The 6,999-nt window shown below is 31.8% G+C and overlaps 1 pseudogene; it reads right to left on the bottom strand.

Moving 5' to 3' along the window:
• Positions 1–554: 554 nt before the first annotated feature.
• LOC132179344 (serine carboxypeptidase-like 50) lies at positions 555–2,051 on the bottom strand (annotated as a pseudogene).
• Between the last annotated feature and the right edge of the window lie 4,948 nt (positions 2,052–6,999).

Here is a 6,999-nt window from a genome sequence, read left to right as displayed (position 1 = left end):
TTGCTAGTGACGACATGTTTGATTGATGTTAAAAGAAAAAGACAAAAAAGAAAAATAAATAAATAAATACTTTGTATGAAAAAGTTAAAAAAAATAAAAATGTTTTATATTGATTTTTTTATTTAAATAATAATAAAAAATAATTGATGTGATATAAAAGTAAGAATATTAAAAGTTGATTTTGCATAATTTAAATTTTTTTTGAGATCCTCTAGCAAAAAAAATTATTTACATGAAGTAATTACTCAAATTGCAATTCGATCAAATAATGTTATTTTTTTTTATTGGAAATAATGTTAGATATCCATAGAAGGATTGTCCGTCTAAATAATTTTTAAATTGCTAAATCAGTTATTCATGGATGTACATTTTAGGAAAAAATACATATATTTTTTTTCTAATTATGATGATTTTCTTGTCTAGTTGTTCTTACTAATTAAGAGATTTCTTTTGTATACTCCTTGCGTATATAGAACGTCTTACGTATTTTCAATAATATTTCTATTACTTACAACAAAAAGAAAATAAAAATTCTTTCAAAGTAGAGAATTTATTCCATGATATTACAAATGACAAGAAGAAGAGTAGGGAGGAGTAGGAGGAACAAAAGTTACATTGGAGGAGAATTTATTCCACGATATTACAAATGACAAGAAGAAGAGTAGGGAGGAGTAGGAGGAACAAAAGTTACATTGGAGGACTCAAGTTTGAGCACAAATCCTCCCCTTGTTGATACCCAAACAACCTCCTCGCCAACACCCACTCTTCAATCATTGCCTGAGAATGCAATGCCTGGTCAGTAGGCACAAGATGCCCTGCCCCTAAAACCACAACATTACTTAAACTCCCCCATTTCTGCACATACCCAGCAAGCTCTCCTTTCACCTTCCAAACCTTCCTCTCCGCCATTACAAACTCCTCAATCCCCTCCCATTTCATCGTCTTCACCCAAGCCTCCGTTGAAACCACCCCATCCCTCAAATCAAAATGCCCTTGATACAACAGCACCCTACTCTGCTTCACCAGAGCCTCCACCATATATTTCATACTCTTCATCACATCGTCGTGCAGCGCATCCCCAACGACGTCGCTGCACTCCTCAAAAGCCACCGATTCGTTCGCCCCCAAGGCCGTCTTCACCTCCTCGCTTTGTAAACACTCGGTCACCATTTCTGTCTTGTATTGAGCTTTCCGAGTGAAGTCGTATAATGTCGCCAACCCTGTCATGTTCTACAAACAAACGCAGGACCCCTGTTCTAGCATTTGTTGCCTCGCTCCAATTCCTTGATTTTGTCAGCTCAATTGCCTTCCATTGCGCTTTCTCCAGCTCCCTCCTCTGCCTCTCATTGATCAAACCAGAAAAGTGAGCATTCACGGCATGATTACCCACCTGGGTCACCGGGTCGCTCAACCCGTTTCCAATAGCAACGCCTGCTAAGTTGACCCGCTCGGACGCCGGCAAATCGGCATTCTTCCTGGTAATATAGTACCCAATTGCCGGAACATACTTGCCTGCGTAGCTTTCACCAGTGATGTATATCGGCCGGGACTTAAGCGATCGGTCCGATTCAATAAAGGAAGTGATCGCGGAGAAAAGATGCTTGGCAACAGAATGTTGATCTCTTGCGATTTCTTCGGGTGTAGAGGCAATGCTGAATCCGGTTCCAATCGGGGAAAAGAAGGCCGAATATGCGGTTCCAAGAGCCTGGATTGGGTTCGAGAGCAAGTGGTCGGATTTGGCCTTGTGGAAGTTGACACGCCAGGGGCCGAGCTCGAGGAAGTTACCGATCATGGAGGAGCAGCCTGGGCCGCCCTGGAGCCAAATAAGAAGAGGGGTTTGGGAGAGCGGTGAAATGGGTTTCTGGGCTTCGTAGAAAGAGTAGAAAATGGCGGAGCCGGTGGTGGGGTTGACGGGGAGGTAGCCTGATTTGGTGGGGAGAGCTTCCTTTAAATAGGGAGTGGTCGAAGTGGGCGATGATAGAGCTGGGATGTGGTGGAAGAAGGAGAAGAGGAAGAGGAGGGAAGATGGAGTAGGAGCCTGTTGACTCCATTACTGTGGAGAGCTGACTGGTGAGGAACCGAGACATCTGAGAAGTGGTTGTGAATATTTGTAGAGGTGTAACGCTATATATAAAGAAGATTAAAATTCTTGTTGTCTTAATTTTAAATATGATTTTTTTTTTTATCCCATCTTATAAATTAATTATTATATTTATAAACTTATAAGGATTTTATATAAATGAATGGTAGACATTACAAATTTAATGGTTAATTTATTAAATTTATTAAAAAATATAAAAAATATGTAGACAAATTATTAACACAAAAATTTTTTTGAATAGAATTATTATTATTTAATTTTAAATTATTTCCACATGACATTTAAAAACAATAAAAAAATAAAATAAAACTTTAATCCTTTGGGAGTTCATGTGCTAAAGCCATATAGAAAAACCAAAACTGTCAGCTTTGGGAATCTTTTTTTGTTTAATAGATTCACTTTTCGAACTTTTTTTTTTTTTTTAGATCACTTTTCGAACTTAAAGCATGTAAAAAGTTAAAAAGAGATGTTCCGGAATCCGGGATTGTAGTTAAATTTTTGGTGTAATTATCTTTTGCTCCCTTAAATTACCGTGTCTTGGTATTTTTTTTATGAACTATTAACTATAATATTTGTCCCCATCCAACTACTATCTTATGACACTTTTTTCCTCTTTGATCAGTTAAAGGGGTTAAATTTAACGCTTAAGAGTCATGTGACTTGCATGTGCCATTTTAAATTTTTTTTCCTTCCATTTTTGCCCTCACTTCAAATTTTTGGATTAGGATTTGCATAAGCGTCATTTTATTGATATGAAGTGATGGCAAAAATGGAAGGTAAAAAATTTAAAATGGCACATGCAAGTCACATGACCATTGACCGTTAGATTTAACCCTTTTGATTGACAAAAGGAAGGAAAGTGTCAAAAGACGGTAGTTTGATGGAGTCAAGTGTCATAATTGGTAGTTCATGAGGGAAAAGTACAAAAACGCTGTAGTTCAGGGGGTAAAAAGTAATTACTCCTAATTTTTTTTTAAATAAAAAAGAACTTTTAAAAAAACGTGCTTCTTCTTAAAGAATAAAGTTAAATGTTAATTTCTTTATTTTTTATTTTTATTTTTAAATGATATAATTTTTAAAACTACATTATTTATTTATTTTTTTAAAGACGACTCGACGGCAGAGAAAACTGTCAGCGAAGATTACTAGGCTTTGGACCTCTTTTTTGTTTTTAGTGGGGTGCGCAAGTAATTACTCAAATTGCAATTCGAACAAATAATTTTATATTTTTTTTATTGGAAATAATGTTAGATATTCATATAATGTTTATTTGTCTAAATAATTTTTAAATTGCTAAATCAGTTATTCATGTATATATATATATATATATATTTATATATATATATTCAAACTATCACTTTATTTAATTATATTATGCAATGTAATAACACTTAGAAAGGGTTAAGGATTTTCCCTTATCTGGTTGATACTTTTGTACCGTTAAATACTTGAACCGATAAAATTTAGCTATATCAGCTTTAGGCTAAACACGTAGGTTCTAACTAGAAGTCTATCTTGACTATATCCGACCCTTTGTAAAAACTAGATCAAATATACCTATTAATATTTACTGCACCCAAAAAATTACTGAATTGTTTTGATGCCTAATAGTGATGACATTTGTAAGAACTTAATCCATTATTGGTGCTTGGCTTAATTAATCTAACAAAATATTTTTATTTTATTTTATTTATTTAGAATCCAAATGGGCCACTTAACACATGGCTTTATGCCATATAAGTTTATGCCAATCTTCTATTTTTTTCATGACAATAGTTCTTTTTAAAAAATAAAAATAAAAACAAAAAATGTTACCCGCATCCTTTTTCAAATGGGTCATGTACATAATCCGCTTTTCAAAAAGGGCCATTTATATGCCTTAACATATACATATATAGTCGGCTTTTCATTCTTGTATATATTTCCTTCACAAATCATGTTGTAGATCGACTAATAACCATACAGGCCCAGCACATGATTTTATCAACTAGCTCATCCTTATAATTTCTTACGAGCATTTGAAATAAGAACATTATTAAATGCGTCTACTCGGTTCCCAACAAACTTCATGATGTTTGTCATTTTAATCTTATGTTTTTATTTTCAAAACCAGATGTTGTACTCTCTATTTAAAATATGTATGTATGAATTTATATATATATATCTTATGTTTTTATTTTGAATTCTAAGAAATCCTGCATTTTTTATTTTATAGATTTAGATATAAATTCAAAATTTAAATAAGCTGAAACAACTTGCATTACGAAAAATTGCATGATTTGTGGAATATTTTAAATTTTTATAAGTGTCTATAGTTAAATTAACAAATAAAATATTTGACAATTATAATGCAAAATAAAATTTTATTAATTCATTCATGGGCTTTTGATCAATGTGTTTAGCCTAATAGATATGATAAGACCTATGTGTTTAGCCTAAGGCTGATATAGCTAAATGTTATTGGATGAGTTGGTTAACAGTACAAATCAGCCTTTATATCTGCAGTTTCAGGTAAGGAGAAGTCCTTAACTCTTTCAAAGTGTTATTCCTTAGCATAATTTTTATGTAAAACTTCTTACTTGTTTTATTTAAATGCTTATGTTGTGCTAATTAAATTGTTAGGTTATATATTTATAAGCTTACAAAGATTTATATGTCACTTTAAATATTTGTATCAGAAGTTTTCAAATTAGAAAAATTGTTTATTGTCACTCGAAATTTGAAGGGTATATCATTTTTATTGAGGTTCATTATGAGGTAAATAAAATTTAATTAAGTAAATAAAATTCTACCAACTCTATGTGGGGCTACTTCTCATCTTTCTAATATGAGATTGGGGTGTTACAATATTAGTCATCCCCATTGGTCGCCTCTGTAACGACCTAGATTTTAAAACTCTTATTTAAATAATATTAAGTAGATTAAAAATATAATCGATAAATTAGAACAATGATATCTGGATTAATAATATTAAATAACTATTTAGTGTTAAAGGTATATTACATTGATTTTTGACCTCTTATGTATATTACTTCAATTCTAAAAATTTAGCTTCACTAATATGTTTATGGGCATAATCAAACCCAATCTAGTGAATAAATTATTTATATTGGTGTTTAGCGAAGTCATAAATTAATTTGAAGGTTTTCAGTTTTTTAGCTTAAAAAACAGTGTCTTAATTTTCATACTGTCTAAATGAGATTAAAACTGCTAAAGAAAGATACCAAGGCTAGCCACCTTTGTTGAAAGCTTAAAGTCTTCTAGTAATGATGGTTATAGTAAATATCATGATTATAATGATTTAATAAGACAAGTGGCCAAGTGGGAATGCAAATAGTTAAAGCCTAAGTTGAATTGGAAACTTTGTATAGGTCAAAAATAGACTCAAACGAACTCGGATGAAGTCGAACCAAAAATATAAAATGTTTGTCTCGGAGTCCTCTATCTACTCTCAAAATTTCATGTCAATCGGAGTAGGTTTGGACATTGAAAAATGGATCGGAATACACTGCCCTCATTTTGGACGAAAATATCAATTGGTATAGAGCATGAAATATGGACTAGGTTCATTCTTTTGATTAAATACATCTCAACCCTTAGATCAAATGTGTAAAAATAAATCCTAACCATTCATTCTCTTATAAATAGAGCCTTAGCTAAATTCACTTTCACTTAAGTTTTTACAATCTTAGAACAAGTAAAATTGTTTGCTCCTCCTTTCATTTTATTTCTTAGTTCTAGTCAAATACCATATAGCCTAGATCTTTCTTGTAGTGTTCAAGCGTTTTTCTAAAACTAGCTACCTAGAGAAGATTTGGTGGAGTTTTACTTCTAAAGGATTATTGGGTAAGTGTTTCATGTATAAATATCATGATTTATTGCTTTTATTACTTGTCTTCATTTAATTGTTTAAAGACCCAATAAAGCGTATAATGTAAAATAAAGTAATGGAACAAGTGAATTAATAATAAAGAGTTAGTGGACAAAATCAATTAAGGACTTATAATATTATCTATATATTATTTACTTTACAGTATTTACATTTAGTCATTTCTTTTATGTCATTTAAATTTCTGTTCATATTTCTGGCGGTAAGGACCATTTGATCTCATCCCCGAAATATGCATTATTTACATTCAGTTATTTCTTTTATGTCATTTAAATTTCTGTTCATATTTCTGGCGGTAAGGACCATTTGATCTCATCCCTGAAATATGCATTATTTACATTCAGTTATTTCTTTTATGTCATTTAAATTTTAATTCATATTTTTGGCGGTCATCCCCAGAATATGAATTCAGTATTTACATTCAGTCATTTCTTTTATTGTCATTTAAATTTTGATTCATACTTTGGTAGGTACGGACCATTGGTCTCATCTCCAAAATATGAGTCATGTTTTATATATATTATTTATAATACTTGTTTGTATTTAGTGATATTGGCCATTAGCCTCGTCACCAAAAATGAATTCAGGCATAAAGCTAGTTATAAGTAACTATCTTAGATTAATATAATAAAATGAGTAAGTAAAGATGAAGTGACGGATAATAAATAAATATAAAAGATGAGGGTCTTTAAACAATGATATTATTGGAGAATGAACTAAGTATTGTTTGTATGTATGTATTATATGCAGAAGTGGAGCAAAATACTACACTAAGGAGAGTAAGTATGGATATACTTGCTGAGTACTAGCTTTGTTTTATTGTTATAGGAATTCTTATTTTGTCTTATTGATATAATTTTGCAATACAACTGCCGCATAATGTGTCTAATAAAATGGGCTGATAAGATAGCTACCTTAAGAACAAGCTGGGTGGATTTCCGCGAGGAACTGTTGGTATCTCAGTGGATGGGGGTATATAACCGTCCAACAGGCCTAATATATAACTAAG

The sequence above is a fragment of the Corylus avellana genome, chromosome ca4 (assembly GCF_901000735.1).
Source record: "Corylus avellana chromosome ca4, CavTom2PMs-1.0".
Lineage (NCBI taxonomy): Eukaryota > Viridiplantae > Streptophyta > Magnoliopsida > Fagales > Betulaceae > Corylus > Corylus avellana.
This window is presented reverse-complemented; position numbering and strand designations above follow the sequence as displayed.